Source organism: Zalophus californianus, chromosome 8 (assembly GCF_009762305.2).
Source record: "Zalophus californianus isolate mZalCal1 chromosome 8, mZalCal1.pri.v2, whole genome shotgun sequence".
NCBI classification, from domain to species: Eukaryota; Metazoa; Chordata; class Mammalia; order Carnivora; family Otariidae; genus Zalophus; species Zalophus californianus.
The window spans coordinates 115,967,490-115,985,079 of NC_045602.1; the positions used below are offsets into that span (position 1 = coordinate 115,967,490).

At 47.7% G+C, this 17,590-nt stretch overlaps 1 protein-coding gene across 6 annotated transcripts in view; it reads left to right on the plus strand.

Annotated features, from left to right (window-relative positions):
• Nucleotides 1–17,590, plus strand: part of TP53INP2 (tumor protein p53 inducible nuclear protein 2) — a 31,774-nt gene that overhangs the window by 8,828 nt on the left and 5,356 nt on the right. For 2 of the 6 annotated variants that reach the window (XM_035728980.1, XM_027623435.2), the window contains exon 2: nt 14,006–14,203. The gene's annotated coding sequence lies outside the window, so the exon portion shown is untranslated. Of the gene's footprint in view, nt 1–13,993; nt 14,204–14,395; nt 14,536–17,590 lie in introns of those variants that run through there. The other 4 variants (XM_027623429.2, XM_027623431.2, XM_027623434.2 and 1 more) reach the window with 4 other exon arrangements.

Genomic DNA, 17,590 nt, shown 5'->3' on the forward strand with positions numbered 1-17,590 from the left:
AGTTTGTTTTCTTCTAGTCTAATCTTACACTGTGGGTGTAGCCCTTCAAGAGTCTCAGTTCTAACCCCAAACTTCATGTAAGTCCAAGTCTTCATCTCCCCAAATGTCTGTTAAAACTTGAACTGCTTCGGTTCAGTTGTGCATTTAAAAGGATGTTTGTTGTTTTTGTTTCTGGCATTTCCATGTGTTATGTAGCAGGAAGTACCAGATATTGTCAGAAAAGGAAGTCCAACTCAATACTTAGTAGACAGAATTATCATGGTTTACTTGTTTGTTTTCTCCATGATTATCAAGCTCTGGGAAGGCAGGAAATGGGTCTGACACATCTCTGAGTCAAGACACCAAGCCCCAAATCTGGCACCAAATAAATGCTCCGAGCATTTGTTGATACCAAACCTCCACTCAGACACTTGTAATGATGAGGAGCTCACTCTCTCCCAAAGTAGCCTTGCCTTTTCTTTGGAGAGGGTTGTGTTACCTGGGTGACCACCTGGCTAATGGGGGACAGACTGCCCCTAATCTGTGTTCATCCTTCCCAACACTCTGCTTGTCCACTCACACTCTGCGGAGGGGAGCTCAGGGCCTGGATGATCCCAGTGATAACTGGGACTTTAAGCTTTGATTCAGGGGGAAGCATCTAGGCCACTTCTAGATGTAAATCTAAAGCTCTCACGCACCATTGGTGAAAGGTTAAACTGGCATGTTTTGGGAGAACAATTTGACAGCATCTATTGAAATTCAAAATATGTATACCTATCACTCTTGCAAGTCATTTCTTTGAATCTGTTTTATTCACACAAGAATAGTCATTGTAGTATTGTTTGTGGCAGCAAAAAATTGTAAACCACTAAAATGTCCATCAGTAAGCTATCTACAGTTAAATAAGCTATCTACAGTTAAATAAGCTATCTACAGCCATACAACAGGAAACACTAGGGTGGTATTTTTTTTAATGAGGTAGGTCTCTGTGTCTATGTGTATTGACATAGGTAGAACTCCAAATCATATTGCTGAGTGAAAAATGTGAGTGTTCCGGACAGAGTATATAATATGACATGTTTATGTAGAAATGAACAAACCTATAAGCAGTAAAAATCAGTACATTCTAGAAGCTATTTGGTAACATCAAAAAACACTTAAAATACTATTTAAACTTTTAAAATAACCTCACCTTACTAATCCCCAGTAGTAGATATTCATCTTGGGGGCCTGAGTGGCTCAGTTGGTTGGGTGTCTGACTCTTGATTTTGGCTGGAGTCATGATCTCAGGGTCGTGAGATTGAGCCCCACATCAGGCTCTGCACTCGGTGGGGAGTCTGCTTGGGATTCTCTCCCTCTCCCTCTGCCCCTCCACCCCCGCCCCCACTATGTGCTTGCTATCTCTCTCTCTCTCTCTCTCAAAAAAATATTCATCTTACAAATAAATATGCAAAGTAATGGATAAAAATATCAGTTACAGGGATGCCTGGGTGGTTCAGTCAGTTGAGCGTCTGCCTTCAGCTCAGGTCATGATCCCAGGAGTCCTGGGATCGAGTCCCACATCGGGCTCCTTCCTCAGTGGGGAGCCTGCTTCTCCCTCTGCCTGCCTCTCTCTCTCTGACAAATAAATAAATAAAATCCTTAAAAAAATATATCAGGGATGCCTGGGGGCTCAGTCAGTTAAGCGTCTGCCTTTGGCTCAGGTCATGATCCCAGGGTCCTGGGGTCGAGTCCTGCATCGGGCTCCTTGCTCAGCAAGGAGTCTGCTTCTCCCTCTGTTTGCTGCTCCCCCTGCTTGTGCTCTCTCTCTCTCTCTGATAAACAAATAAAATCTTTTAAAAAAATAAAAATTAAAAATAAAAAAATATATCAATTGCAGCATTGTTTATAGAAATAAAATATTGAGAACAACCTTTCTTTCCATAGGGGACTAGAGAAATGTCAGGTATATATACAATGGGATACTACGCATGTGTAAGAAAGAATGAGGCTGTTCTCCATACTGATAAGGACAGGTCTGCAAGATATACTGTAAGGTGAAAAAAACAAGGTGCAGAACCGTGTCCCCATTTGTGTGAAAAATACACATATATATATATATATATATAGAGAGAGAGAGAGAGAGACTATATATTCAGTATATATTCAATATAATGTAATATATATTATAGTGAATATATTCACTATAATATATAATGTATATGTACATACATTATGTAATGTAATACATATATAATGTAATATATGTATTTGTGTGCGTATATCTATATATGCATTGGATTTAACTGCATAGAATACCTCTGGAAGGAATAACAGGACACTAGAATTGGTGGTTGCCTCCAGGGAGGAGACCAGATGGTTGTGAACTGGGGAAGGAAGGACACCTGCTTTTCACTGGATTCCCTATTGAACCTTTGGAATTTTGAACTATGTCCCTGTAATTAAGTAAGTAAACAAAAAAATGTAAAGCATAATTCTAAAACTAGAAGTAAAACACGCCCTATGAAACAAAACACTTCCTATATGCGTGTGATGCGTGTGTATGTGTGTGTGTGTATATATATATATATATATATATCATGTAGAAAAAAGAGAGGAAAAGAGAGGATATACTCCAAATTAGGGGCATGGTGGAAGGTCTCTTGAATTGGACGAGTGACAGTCAAGGGACCTTGACTTCATCTTGATTGTTTGAATTTTATATTTATAACTTTTTAAAATTAAAAAATTTGGATTTTATACAATATTTATGTAAATTGCTGCATCATTTAAAATATATTTTAATTTTTTAAAAATGGACTTCAGGTGGATAGAATACAACCATCTCAAGGCAAAAGAGTGAGGCTGACTTTCCTTCTCAGGGGATTCATGTCATGCCCTCTGTCCCACCTGCCTTTCCCTAAGGATACCCTGGCTCTGAAGGAGGCACCTGAGCTACTCCCAGCATCATTCCAAAGAGCCTCTCCCGTCTCCTTTCACCCACTTGGCTCCCTGTCCCCAGAGTTCTGGGCTGAGAACCAGTGCCAGTTGGCCATAAGGTTGTATTTCCAGAGGGCCCCATCGATGTGAGGTTGAGCAGGGCCAACCCAGGAAAATTGGGACATCTGGCTCCAACCTCTTATCTCTCTGTTCATCCCCTTCAACGCCCTGCCCCCCCCCATTCCCCACCTCCCAATCTGTGTTTCTCTTTCAGTCCGTTTGGTAGACAGTGCAGTGAAAAACCTATTCAATCAGATGTGTAGGGATTTATTTATTTATTTATTTATTTAAGATTTTATTTATTTATTTGAGAGAGAGAGAGAATGAGAGAGAGCACGAGAGGGAAGAGGGTCAGAGGGAGAAGCAGACTCCCTGCTGAGCAGGGAGCCTGATGCGGGACTCGATCCCGGGACTCCAGGATCATGACCTGAGCCGAAGGCAGTCGCTTAACCAACTGAGCCACCCAGGCGCCCCAGATGTGTAGGGATTTAGTGTCCTGCTCTCTTAACTAGCTGTATTTTAGTTTCTTTTCTACTTTTATTTATTTATTTATTTAAAGATTTTATTTATTTATTTGACAGAGAGAGAGACAGCAAGAGAGGGAACACAAGCAGGGGGAGTGGGAGAGGGAGAAGCAGGCTTCCCGCACAGCAGGGAGCCCGACGCGGGGCTCCATCCCAGGACCCTGGGATCATGACCTGCGCCGAAGGCAGTCGCTTAACCGACTGAGCCACCCAGGCGCCCCACTTTTCTACTTTTTAAAGTAGGCTCCATGGGCAGCATGGAGCCCAATGCGGGGCTTGAACTCATGACCCTGAGATCAAGACCTGAGCTGAGATCAAGAACCAGACACTTAACAGACTGAGCCATCCAGGCACCTGAACTAGTTGTATTTTAGGAGGCATCTAAAGAGGGCAATGCTTAACTGTGAGGGAAGAAGCAATAATAGTGGAATTTCTGGTACCAGTGAGGAAGGGATCCTAGGCAAAAGGGCTTTGCTATCACTCTTGAGTCACGTCGATTGTCAATGCCATATAGTGCTTAAGAGCTAGATGGGCTCAGGGCACCCAGGTGGTTCAGTCAGTTGGGCAGCAGACTTTTGATTTCAACTCAGGTCATGATCTCAGGATCTTGGGATTGATCAGGCCAGTGTTGGGCCCACATTGGGCTTGGCACTGGGTGGAGAGTCTGCTTGAGATTCTCTCTCTCCCTCTCCCTTGGCCCCTCCCCCACCTCCCTCTCTAAAAAAATAAATTAATTAAAATAAAAAATAAAATAAAATACTGACCTTTAAAAAAAAAGAAATATTACTTGAAAAACTCTTAGATTACCACCTGGAACATTGACAGCAATCAATAAACATTAGCCATGATTGTTATTACTTGTACAAATAGTTTTTCTTTCTTGAGGACAGAACTGAAAGCTTTGAAGGCCCTGCAAAAGAAATATTAAATCTGTCGAGCCAATAAATCACCCGGATATAGAGCAAAGAGATATTAGTCACTAGCTTTTTCTTTTTCTTTTTTTCTTCTAAGATTTTATTTATTTATTTAAGAGGGAGAGAGAGAGAGAGAGAGAGCGCATGAGGGGAGAGAGGCAGAGGGACAGAGGGAGAGGGGCAGAGGGGCTGAGGGAGAGGGAGGAGCAGACTCCCCGCTGAGCAGGGAGCCCAACACAGGGTTTGATCCCAGGACCCAGAGATCATGACCTTAACGGAAGGCACAAACTTAACCAACTGAGCTACCCAGGCGCCCCTAGCGACTAGCTTTTTAAAATCCAACCTGAGGGGCGCCTGGGTGGCTCAGTCGTTAAGCGCCTGCCTTCGGCGCAGGTCATGATCCCAGGGTTCTGGGATCAAGCCCCGCATCGGGCTCCCCGCTCCGCGGGAAGCCTGCCTCTCCCTCTCCCACTTCCCCTGCTTGTGTTCCCTCTCTCGTTGTGTCTCTCTCTGTCAAATAAATAAATAAAATCTTTAAAAAAAATAAAAAATAAAAAAAATAAAATCCAACCCGAGTCAGGAATGATTGTCATGGGACAGGAAGTTCTTGAACATAAGTCTAAGGAAAATGATGTTTTGACCAAAATCTGTGACAACTTAATTTCAAAGATGGAAAACATCTGGCCTGAGGGTAATCAACTGCTAAACCTGCCCTTCTCAAATGAGTTGGACAATGTTGATTTTGTGCATGTAGGTCAGTGGTCACATTTGTATTTTCTTAAATAAATTGAGTAAGCCTATTTCAATGTTGATTCTTTTTTTTTCTTTTTAAACCAACTTTGTTGAGGTGTAATGAATTTTGACACCACATAACTACTCTCACAATCAAAATATAGAGCACTTCTATCACTCCAGAAAGTTCCTTTGCTCCCCTTTGTAGTCAGTCCTTCCACCCATGCACAGGCAGCTACTGATCTGCCTTCTGTCAGTATATATTATATATACTACTTTTGCCTGTTCTAGAAGTTCAGACTAATGGAATCATATAATATGTATTCTTTGGCATCTGGTTTCTTCTGTTCAGCATCATATTTTGAGGCTCATCCATATTTTTTGCAGGTATTATAGTTTATGCCTTTCTCTTGCCAAGTAGTAGTCCATTGTATGAATATACCACGATTCTGTTACCTTTATATACTAGATTTTGAGAGAATAAAGGTTGACAGAGTTTGAAGTCTTGATGAAGAGGGTAAAGAGGTGAGAACTGGCAGAAGAAGCCTCAAGCGTTCGCCCTGTGTCCCTTCCACTTGCTCATCCCATTACCCTGGGTAAGCACTTCTCCCTCATCCATGCTTGTTTCCTCATCTGTAAACTTACTGCACTAGATGATCTCTAAAGAACAATTCCATGCAACTCCAATCAAGGTGGAAGGGTTTCTTCTCCTACAAGAAGGCACATTTTTTTTTAAGGCTCACAAGTTAGGTCCTGCCCCCCACCCCACTGACAGAGACCCAGACAATTCCTTTGGCAGAAAGGGAGAACAAAATCCACAGAAAACCAGACAAGCAGGGAAAATAAGCAGGGAGGCCCCAGGCAAGTTCAAGGATTGATTAATAAATATTTACAGTCTATTCAGAGTCTCTATCCCCAGCTTTTCTGCCCAAAGCTCCTGGTGGTAGACTCTTGGCTGGAATCAAGGAAATCAGGCTAGGAAGATTTTTATGGAGTAGAAGGCGTTGTGAGGACTTCAGAGAGCAGGTCATGGTGAAGGGGCTGAGGGTGCCACTCTGGACCCAGAGGGTTGGGTAGGTAGAACCAAGGGAAAGGGAGGTGGGAAGAGCTTGATCCAGAGAATGAGTCAGTATCTTTCAAAGATACTATTGAGCCCAAATAGCCCCATAACCCAAATAAATCCCAGGGTCCTACGTGACTCAGGCTTAGCCTTCAATGTCACATTCAAGAACTGTAGTGTAAAGGACAAATATTTGAAAACAAAGTAAATATTCAGCTACAGGATACTGAATGGACAACTTCAAGCTACCCCTACTTTGATGTAATACTATGTAGCTATTAACAAACAAGGAGGCAGCTAGGGACTGATCTCTCATGTTGTTGAGTTAAAAAAAAAAAAGGCACATTTCAGAACAGTATGCACAGTACCCTATCATTTATATTCAGAATGGGGAGGTCATATATACATATAAATATGTACATACATATACATATGTATATGCAAAGAATATATTTTTTTAAAGATTTTATTTATTTATTTAATTGACAGAGAGAAACAGCGAGAGAAGGAACACAAGCAGGGGGAGTGGGAGAGGGAGAAGCAGGCTTCCTGCAGTGCAGGGAGCCCGATGCGGGCCTCAATCCCAGGACCCCGGGATCATGACCCAAGCCGAAGGCTGTTGCTTAACCAACTGAGCCACCCAGGTGCCCCTGGGAGCAGAAATTGATTGAAGGGTGCTGGGGGCAGAAATGGGAAGGAAACCTATATCCTTTCATTCTCTGGGATTTTGAATTTAATGCATTTTAACCTATTCAGAGATTAATTAAAATGTATTAAACCCAAGAACAATAGTCCAACTCCCAAAAGTAATTTAAGAGTGACTCTAATACTTAGAGTTCTTGAAAGACATCAAAGGGTCTCCAATCCATGTCAACATCTTTAGAATTTCCTGTGTTCTTACTAATCCTCTCACGCCACACTGCTGCCTCTCACTCACTCAGCAAACTTGTCACTTCCATCAAAATGTGTCCCCCTAGGCCCTTTCCCACAGCTTTGCTTTTCTTTTTCCTTCCCACCTTTCGCCTCCAACCTCTGTCATCCTGTTATCCCAGTTTTGTATCTCAAAAGGAAGCAATCAGACAAGATAAAACTCTCCCTAGAAAGCCAGGGCAAAAAATTAGTGAGCAGGCAAAGGAATTCCCCGTTAATGTCCCCATTGTACAAACGGAAGGCCCACCGAGGGACAGAGTTACCCAAAGTTACAAAGAAGGTCAGAAGCAGAGTCAAGACAAGGGTTCAGGGCTCCTAATTTGAACTTGTATTCCAGGCCATTCAACCCATTTGCCCCAAGGCAAGCTTCTATTCATCCTTCAAAGCCTGCCTCAGATGCCCTCTCTTCCCAGCAGCCTTCCTTGAATCTCTCTCTTTTTTCTTTTTTTGGATTTCCCTACCATCTTGTCCTACCCACTGTCATAGTTCTTATCTCCCTGTATTGTAATGTCTCTGATGATATTTCTGTTTACATTGAAGGAGATTCTCAAGTATAGAAAAGGTGTCTGTCTCCCAGAGAGTAACTAGGTATTTCTGAGTGTGGGGAATTAAGTGAAAGTGATGGGGTTTTGGAATATAGGTGAGGTTCAGTGGGGTGGAGTCCAGAGCCAATGACCAAGAAAGAATTCTTGAGACGTCTTTGGTGCAAAATGGTGGTTTATTAAAGCATGGGGACAGGGCCCGTGGGCAGAGAGAGCTGCTGCACCGGGGTTATGAGGGGTGGTTGATATATACCCTGGAGTTGCATCCCACATATTCAGGTTACTCAATTTCAACTATATGACTTTGACCCCGCCCCCCAAAAAAAGATAGAGGGGCGCCTGGGTGCTGGGTGGCTTAGTTGGTTAAGCATCTGCCTTTGGCTCAGGTTGTGATCCTGGGGTCCTGGGATCGAGCCCTATGTTCAGCTCCCTACTTGGTGGGGAGCCTATTTCTCCACCTCCCTCTGTTTGTGCTTGCTCTCTCTCACTCTCTATCAAATAAATAAATAAAATCTTTACTAAAAAAGATAGAAAAATGATTTTCCCCGTTTATAACACTGTTATGAGTTTCACAAATATATTTGCACCAAAACAAAATGTACTAGAGTAAGATTAGTAACTCAAGCTACCTCTTAATTTTCATGCAAAAAACTTTTTCTTTCTTTTTTTTTTAAGATTTTATTTATTTATTTGACAGAGAGAGATAGCGAGAGAGGGAACACAAGCAGGGGGAATGGGAGAGGGAGAAGCAAGCTTCCTGCGGAGCAGGGAGCCGGATGCGAGGCTCGATCCCAGGACCCCGGGACCATGACCTAAGCTGAAGGCAGACGCTTAACGACTGAGCCACCCAGGCGCCCTGCAAAAACTTTTTCAACACGTGTAGAAGTCTTCTATAGTTGTGTTACAAACCTCCACAAACATAGGGGCTCAAGACAACACCCATTTATTAGCTACAGTTCTAGAAGTCAGAAGTCCAGGCAAAGCTCATCTGGGTTTTCTGCTCAGGGACCCACAGGGGGAAATCAATGTGTTGACCTGCTGTGTCCTCATCTGAAGACGCAAACAGGCAAAATTTGGCTTCCAGGCTCCCTCAGGTTGTTGGCAGAATTCACTTTCTTGCAGCCCATATAATTGAGATCCCCATTTCCTTGCTATCTGTTATCCAGAGGCCCCTCTGAGCTTCTAGAGGTCCCTCTTGGGTCCTTGTCATGTAGCCATCTCCACAACATGGTGGTTTGCTCCTTCAAGGCCAACACAGGAGAGTGTTACTTGAGAAAATGATTTTATGTTAGGTAAAAAAAAAAATGCTGTCTATTTTTCACACATAGGCTTTATAACTTTTATGCTATTTATTACTATATGTATATACAATATTTCTATACACAGTTGCATATACAGAAACATGATCTTGGGCCTCCGGAGTCTGAGCCTCAATTTCCTCTTCTGGAAAATGGGGATAACAACAGTGTCCATCTTGGAGAGTTACAGGCACACAGTAAATGCTCAATAAATGTAAGATGCTAATTACATTAATCCTGAAGAATACAGAGGGCTTAGACACAAGGAGAGTAGGTGGGGGCGGGGGAGGGCTCCCTAGGCCAAGGAAACTGCCAGAGCAAAATCCTGGAAGCAGGAAAGCAGGTGGTGGAGTATGGTCATTTGCATAGTGTGCGTGTGTGTGCGTGTGTGCATGCGTGCGTGTGTGTTGACAGAGAAGGCTAAATGCGTGTACTCATTCAGTACTTACTGAATGTTTATTGTGTACCGGGTACCATGAGACCATGCCTTGGTCCAGATGGTAGGGAGCCAAGAAAGAGCTGTGAGTGGAAAAGGGCAGTGGTCTGAGCTGCAGAGGGCCCATCTGCTTCTAGAAGAGAAGCTGCCGCAGCAGGAGGGAACCCCACTGTCTACTTTCTCCTTCCCAGCCTCAAAGTTGGAGGGATGCAACCATTTCCCTTCAAAAGTTCTAAATGTGGGAATTCATGCCGAGCATTCGCACCTGAGCAGCTCACTTGGGTCCTTGTCCACACTCAAACATACCCACGGAACACCAAAGGCACCACCCCATCCTCACACCTTGGGCAGGTGGACTAAAACTAAGCTGGGTATTTCACTTCCTGTCACCTGCCTCCTCTTCCTGAAATGAATCCTGTTCTGACTCTGACTCTCCCCTCCTCCCGGGAGGACAAACACACACAAAGGGCTGCCTGAAGGATGGGACGGGATGTACTGTTTAGAAAGCACGGAGCCAGCCACTTTGCAGATGGGAAAACTGACTTACCCAGGGCGCCAGGCCATGAGCCCAGGATAGAACCGGGATTGAAATTCGGATTTACCGACAATCGGCCAAGGTCTTTTTCATGGTGTTCACACACACACACACACACACACACCCCACCCCACCCTCAATTTAAACACCTCTGAGTTAAACAACAAACCTTCCTGAATAGAAATTCTAGGGGTACGGCCCCTGGCTAAGGTATGGGCCAATTTGTTGGTGGGGAATTGAGGGATTATGTCTGCCCTAGGTGGCTTTACCGATTAGGGTTTTTTCCCATCTGTCTCAGTTTCTTCACCAGTAAAATGGAAAGAATAATATTATCTACATGAGAGGATTGTTGTGAGGATTCAGTTAATCCTCAACACAGGTAAGGACTTTGAATAGTACCTGGCACATAGAAATCCCAATAGTATCATAATTAATATTTTCATTTAACTGTAGTTCTGGAGACTAGTAGGGGACAGGGGAAAGCTCTGTTTTCTAGAGTGATCAGGGCTCCGGGTTTTGACTCAGATCCCAAGCTACCCACTGGTCTTTGCCTCAGCCTTGCCCTCTACCTGAGAGGGGAAAGAGGGAGAGACCAAAGGGGAGGCGGTTCTCCAGCAGGACTCATACCTTCGAGTACACGCATGGTCTCGTGAAGGACACACCCAGGCTGACACATCTCTGCCCTTTGAAGTGGGGGGGCCCCCAAGCCATTGGGGAGCCCCCAGGGCTTGGTGAGGGCAAGCCTCATGCCCAGACAGGAATAGAAGGGTGGCCTCTTGACCTCCAATCCTGGAGCCCATAAAATTGGGCAGGTGCTTATATCTGAGCAAAGATTGGATGGGCATGGGCATCTGTAAACTCCATGCGTGTGAGCTCATGCGCACGTGTGTATGTTTGTACATGGATGCCTTTGTGTGTATGTGTAGATGTCCATGTCTATCCAGCAGTAGCACTTTCTAATTGGAAATGAGACTCCAGGATTACCCCTAGCATGGTGCCCACTGCCTCTTTTTACAGTGCTTAGGCCCAGACCAGGGTCCCAGAATACTAAACTCCCAGCCGCCCCCCACCACCAGGGTCAGTAGATGGCTCTGCTGCTTTGTAATTCTAAGCAGGTGCCTTGACCTCTCTATGCCTCCGTGTGCCTCTGTTTCTCCACTGTAAGATGAGTTTGGATGAATTAAGATCTGAGGTGTCCTCCAGCCCTGATAATAAATCTCACAGTAGAGAGTGATGGGTCCTGGGGTTCCAGAGAGGACTCCACTGGCTAAAGCCCCCTACATCCACAGGCCCCTCTGACTCTACAGAGAAATGGAAGACTGGAATCTGCCCTAACAGCCTGTACATGGGGTTCAGCTAAGTCTGGGAACAGAACCCAGCTCATTTAGGATATCAGAGTATATGCCAGGAGCCCCTTCCCTGGGCTTGGGGAACCAAAATCCTGTGCCCAGTAGGAAGTGTGCCCAGTAGAATGCTTCCTATACCAGCGTAGAGGGTCCAGCTGGGTGGGGGTAGGGATGCCAACCATCCATTTGGGAAGACACACACACACACACACACACACACACACACACACACACACACACACACACACACTTAGTCATCACCACTGCTTGTTTATCGAACAAATCACTGTCCTTCAAAGTAGCTCTGGACATATGGGTGGGGAAGGCTGCCTAGAGGAAGAAGGGGTGAGTAGAGTCCTGAAGACAGAAAATATATGAATTCAGAAAGACCTGAAGAGGGCATTCTAGGCTGTGGGAGAGTGGGAGAGTGCTGAAGAGACAGTGAGGAACATGACAAGCTGCAGGTAGGAGAAGTGGGCAGGAAGCAGGAGAGGGCTGGACCTGGTTCATGAAAGGCCACAGATTCTGTCTTAAGGAGTGTGATACTTGGGTGCCTGGGTGGCTCAGTTGGTTAAGCGACTGCCTTCGGCTCAGGTCATGATCCTGGAGTCCCGGGATCGAGTCCCACATCGGGCTCCCTGCTCAGCAGGGAGTCTGCTTCTCCTCTGACCCTCTTCCCTCTCGTGCTCTCTATCTCTCAGTCTCTCTCAAATAAATAAATAAAATCTTTTAAAAAAAAAAAGGAGTGTGATACTTTGGGAGCCACAGAAGTTTTTAGAACAGGCAGACGGTGTGATGGGAGCGGCATGTTAGGGATTATTTAGCTTAAGTCAGCAAGGAGGTCAGGAGAGGACATGAAGTTAGCAGGAACTAGAGGTAAAAAGCAGAAGCTCAGGGTTGCACAGAAGGAGGACACTTTGGGACATCACTCCAAGGGCCAAAATAATGCTCCCCGCCCCCCCCCGCTCCCCCAAGCCTCTGGGTATTATCTCCTGGCTTCTTCTCCTAGTTGCTAGGGCTGAGGAGTCCCTCTGGAGTTTCAGACTAGGCTGGGACAGGATTTTATCACTAGAGCATGCAGCTCCCACCTAGCTCACTCCCTGCCTCCTATTGGGCCAGATAGGCAGCTCTCAGACCCACCCCCACCCATGCTGCCCCACTGAGAGAGAACCTCTCGCCCTGGAGATTTGGAGGACATGTATTTGTGGTCTCTCCTCAGGTATTTCCCAGGGCATTGGGAGAGATGGGGGTCTAGAATATGGGATTGGCAGAATCCTGAGGGTTGAGAGTTTGAAAGAATCTCTCGAAGCTTGGATATGTTAAATATGACAGAAAAGGAAATTGAGGCCCACAGAGGTAACAGGACTTGCTTGAGGCCACACAGCAAGTTTGGGGCAGTCAGGACTGGGCCTAGGTTTCCCTGGAGAGGCTGAGGAACCCTGGGGATTAGATACATGTAGAGAGTGAAGGGGATTGGGTTCAGATCCTGGTTCTATTTATTATGGCTTTGCAACCTGTAGGAAATGTTAGGCTCTCTGAGTCTGTGTCCTCAGCTGGAAAATGGGGATAATACTAACCTTTTGGGGTTGTTGTGGAGATCAAAATACATATAAAGTGCCACAGCACAGTGCCTGGCACTCAGTGTTTAGTAAATGTTAGCTAGTGGTCTGGCAGAGGCAATAGTAGGTACAATGTTTGTTGAATGCATTATTGAAAATGAATCCACAGGGGCGCCTGGGTGGCTCAGTCGTTAAGCGACGGCCATCGGCTCAGGTCATGATCCCAGGGTCCTGGGATCGAGCCCCACATCAGGCTCCCTGCTCAGCGGGAAGCCTGCTTCTCCCTCTCCCACTCCCCCTGCTTGTGTCCCCTCTCTCACTGTGTCTCTCTCTGTCAAATAAATAAAATCTTAAAAGAAAAAAGAAAATGAATCCACATACTGACAGTGAGATGTGTGAGCCTAAGTTTCCCCTTGTGTAAATTGGGACAAATAATCCTTGTCCCGTCACTTTTCTGTCCAGCCCTGGTAGCAATATGGATTAAATAAAGTATGAACGCTCCAGTACAGAGCTGTCTCTAGATGAGCTATTCAGCCCAGGACGATTCCTCTCCGCATCCCACTCTGCAAAATTTCCCGTCAGCCTCGCCAATTCCCCTACACTCCCGGGTGCTCCCCTGGAACCAGGGAAGGGGATGTCCTCCACCTCTCTGCCTGCCTGCCCAGCTGAGGAAAAACAGTGGGAAAGCAGAGAATGTGTAGGGGTGAGGAGTTGAGACAAAAGAGGGAGGGAGAGCTGGGAGAAGGTTGGTGGGGAGAATGCAGGTGCACGGACGTGGTGCGGAGTTGACAAAAGGGTACAGATTGGGGCACAAGGGTAGAGGATGCCGGCGTAAGGATATGGGGGACCCACTGAGGGCGCTGGGATGTATGGACGGAACGCAGGAAGATGGGGATCTCGTAGGGAGTGGGGACCCTCCTCATTAAGAGGTCCGTGGGTCGCCCTGCGGCAAGTAGTCGAAGCTCGCACCAGTGGCCTCTCCGGGGGGCCCCCCCCGAGGCTCGGAGTCCGGCTCCCGGGCAGGATCCACCAGCCGGCGAATCGTGGAGGGGGGTGGGGTGGGGGTATCCGCAGCCTGGGATTGGCCACCGCACCGCCGGCCAGTGACGCGAGGCGGGCGGGCCCCTTTGTGACGTCACAATCAGCTGTTTGAACGTTCCAATTTGTGCAGTGAGCCCGGCAGCTGCCGCACAGTCTCAAAGCCCCGCGGGCGAGCGCAGCAGCTGCGAGCTTCCGAGCCGGAGCCCCGCCGCCTCCCCGTCCAGCCCCCGCGATGCAGCCCGGCCTGTGATCAGCGCCGACGCCCGGACGCTCCGCCGCACAACTACCTCAGAGCCCCCCCCGCCCGCCGCACCGCCCCCTCCCCCAGGTGAGTCCCGACCGGGGCTTCGCCCAGGGGGGGTCCTGCGTCCGGAGACACGCCCGCGGTCCCCGCTCCCGGGTCTTTGTTTCCGCCCGCGGCCGCCGGGCTGCATTCCCATCTCCCGATTGGCTGCCGCACGCCGGTAGACCGTGACGTCTCCCTATTTGCATATGACATTGAGACGTCACCAAGGCCGGCACCGGCCCCCGGCTCGGGTCGCCTGTCCTCCCGTGACCCAGTAGGCGCTGGGTCGGGGCTGGGCCCACGGGTGAGGGACGCTGAAAGGCAGCAGGACCGGAGGGGCCTCGGCAGTTTCCTAGGCTAACCCAGGTGTCGGGGTCAGGCCTCCGATCCCCTACTTTCTCCTTGGGTTCGGGCGGCGCTGCTGGGTCTAGGCTGGGGGGCGGGTGGTCCTCAGGAGTTCAGGGGCAGCCAGAGCTCCAGCTCTAGGTCGCTGGGGCGGCGCCAGATGGCGGAATACCCTCTCTCCAACTCCAAGCTCTGCACCCCCCGGGACTACCGTAACATCTCACTGCTGTGTGCACTTTAGCTGATGTCACTCCCAGCCCCCAAACAAGGGGTCTTAGACGCCATTTCATGGAAGGGGAAACTGAGGCCCGGAGAGGGGAAGTTGCTTACCCGAGGTCATGAAGCCAATTAGATTCATGCCTACTGAGTGAATGACAGATGCATTAGCCACGGCACATGCCTGGTAGGAAATCAATACAAGTAACAAGTTACACATCCTTCTAACACTGGGGACTGACTCTACCTTAGGCTCAGTACCATCCAAATTCGATGGGGCTCTTAGGTCCCCTCATTCCTGGATCTTTTTCCAGGAGGTCTCTGGAGACGGGGTCCCCTTCTGTGGCCTTGACCCTCACTCTGTACCTTGGAGTCCCAGAGCCCAATAAAGTCACTGCCTCCCAGCTCTTTAGACCACAGAAAGGTGAGTCATTGGCTGCATCAGGTTGTCTCCAGGACTGATGTTGGGGTGGAATGGAAGGTGAGAGTTGCCTCTGTTTGGCCCTTTCTTACCTTCCCAACCCCCAGCATTGTCTGCTAAGAAGGACATGACCTGACCTAGTGCTGGTGAGGAGTAGGGTTGTGCTGCCCCTTTCTCTGCTCACAGAGACGGGCAGGAGAAAGGAGTAGGAGAAGGAGAGCTTCTGGCTTTCCAAGTGGCCGGGCCCAGAGACTGGGCCAAGAGTCCCACCCCAGCCCGCTTTGCTAAAGGATGGGGTGGGGTAGAGATGGCTTGGAGCTCAAGTGCTATTCTGGGCACAGCTGCTGTAGTTATTAAAGGGAATGGTTCTCCCTGGAGCAGGGCTGGGAATGTGAGAATCAGGAAGCTGGCAAAGATGGGAAAGAAAATCCGGGAGGCTCCCCCAGTGGTCATGAGAGGGGGCGGGTACTGGCCGGCTGGTGCACTGTCCCTCTTGGCTCTGTCACTTAATTGCTGTGTGACTTCAGGCAGGGAGCTTCCCCCCGCCGGGCCGCCTTTACCTTGATCTGTGTGTCATTAGAGGAGACCCACTGCAGGTTCTGCTGCACAGCAGGTGCTCTGGTAAATGCATGGTGAATCTTGGTGTCAGGCACTCCAAGCCCTTTTACAGCTGGACAGAGGGGTTCTGAGATGAGAAGTGACTCGCTGAGTTCTGACTCCTCTCTGACCTCCCTATGGCTCCTGCATCATTACCTTTTGGGGCTTGTTTGCTGAGGCTTTCCTGACTGTGTATACTCTGGACTGGATGTTTCATGACCTGGGGCTACACCTGCCTGGCCACCGTCTAGCTCTATGTCTTTTGATAGACTTATTTCCTCGGATTCTCAGGTTGTAAAATGGGCCAGGTGAATATGATGGGCGGGCAACAGTTCTTAACTTCCCTTTCATCTTCTCACTGAAGTAGTAGGTTGTTGCAAGAGGGTGTGCCTCATCAAGGCTCCAATCTTCCCTTCCTTCAGGAGGGGCCAAACTTTCTGGATTTTTGGTAACTGAGTCACTAACTCCCTATGGCTAACAGATGGGTTGGGATATGTGGCTTGTGCTGGGCAGACCCTAGTTGGGGGTGCCCAACCTTTTATAATCTCTGTAGATCTCCCACCAGAGAAGCCAGCACCCAGGGAACACTTTCCTTCTGGAGCCCACTGTGGGTCTGCAAATGTGGAAATACTCTCAGTTTATAGAGGTTGGAATGATTCTGGTGGCAAGTGTGAAAACATACCCAGGGAATGGGAGAGGTAGCAACAAGCATAAAAATACCTCAGGTGGGGGATGCCTGGGTGGCTCAGTCAGTCAAGCGTCTGCCTTTGGCTCAGGTCATGATGCCGGGGTCCTGGGATTGAGTCACGCACGGGGCTCCTTGCTCACAGCGGGGAGCCTGTTTCTCCCTCTGCCTGCTGCTCCCCGTGCTTGTGCTCTCTCTCTCTCTCTGACAAATAAATAAGAAAAATCTTAAAAAAAACAAAACAAAAACCCAAAACCTCAGGTGGGTTAGCAATAAGTGTAGAATGCCTCCAGGGAATGGAAAAGTGGACATGCCCCCAGGAAGTTCTACAGGAAGTGTGGAATCATCCCTAGAGGATGGTGCCAAGTGTCTCAGTAGCAAAATGGTTGACCATCTTCAGGGGACAGATGTGGAGGCTCAAGTGTTGGGACATCCAGGGGACCCTTAGCCAGGCCTAGTCCTAAGGTAGGCTGAAGTGGGGAGAAGGGCAGATCTATAGCCACCTCCTTGGTGTCTCCATTCCTGGACCAGGGGGTCTCCTTCCTCATTTTCATCCAGGGAAGGACTGATTTGAGGGGTTGGGTCCTGGTCCAACCCTCAGTGCTCATCCTTAAGGGCTCCTGGGGTCTGACAGGCCCACCCTTCATCATCACCTCCCACTGACCTGCTGTTTCTCTGGGGCCAGGCAACCTGATCTTCCTCCTAGCCAAGAATGCTGCCCTTGCGCAGGAGCTTAGGTATAGAGGGGGAGAGAGGGAGCGCCCAAGGGAATAGGATCTTAGAACCTTGTCTGACAGACAAAAATGAGAGCTGTACAGTCACACGGTGGCGGTTCTGCAGGATTTCTGCCAGCTAGCACTTTTCAAGCCAAACAGGCTCAAGTAGTGGTTCTTCATATTTGGGGTCAAGGAATGATGGTGGGAAATCATGATGAAAACTTCTTCCCAGAAAAATACTTTGGCCACCAAGTTAAAAACACCTAATCTGGACTAATGTCTAATGTCTAATCGAGCAAAAGCAAAGGAGTACAGTGATTATGGGTGCTGCCTATGGAATCTGATAGCATGGGTTTAAATCCAACCTCTGTGTCTTATTAGCTGTTGAGACTTTGTGCAAGTTACCTTATCTTCCTGAGCCTCAGTTTCTTCACCTGTAAAAGAGGGCT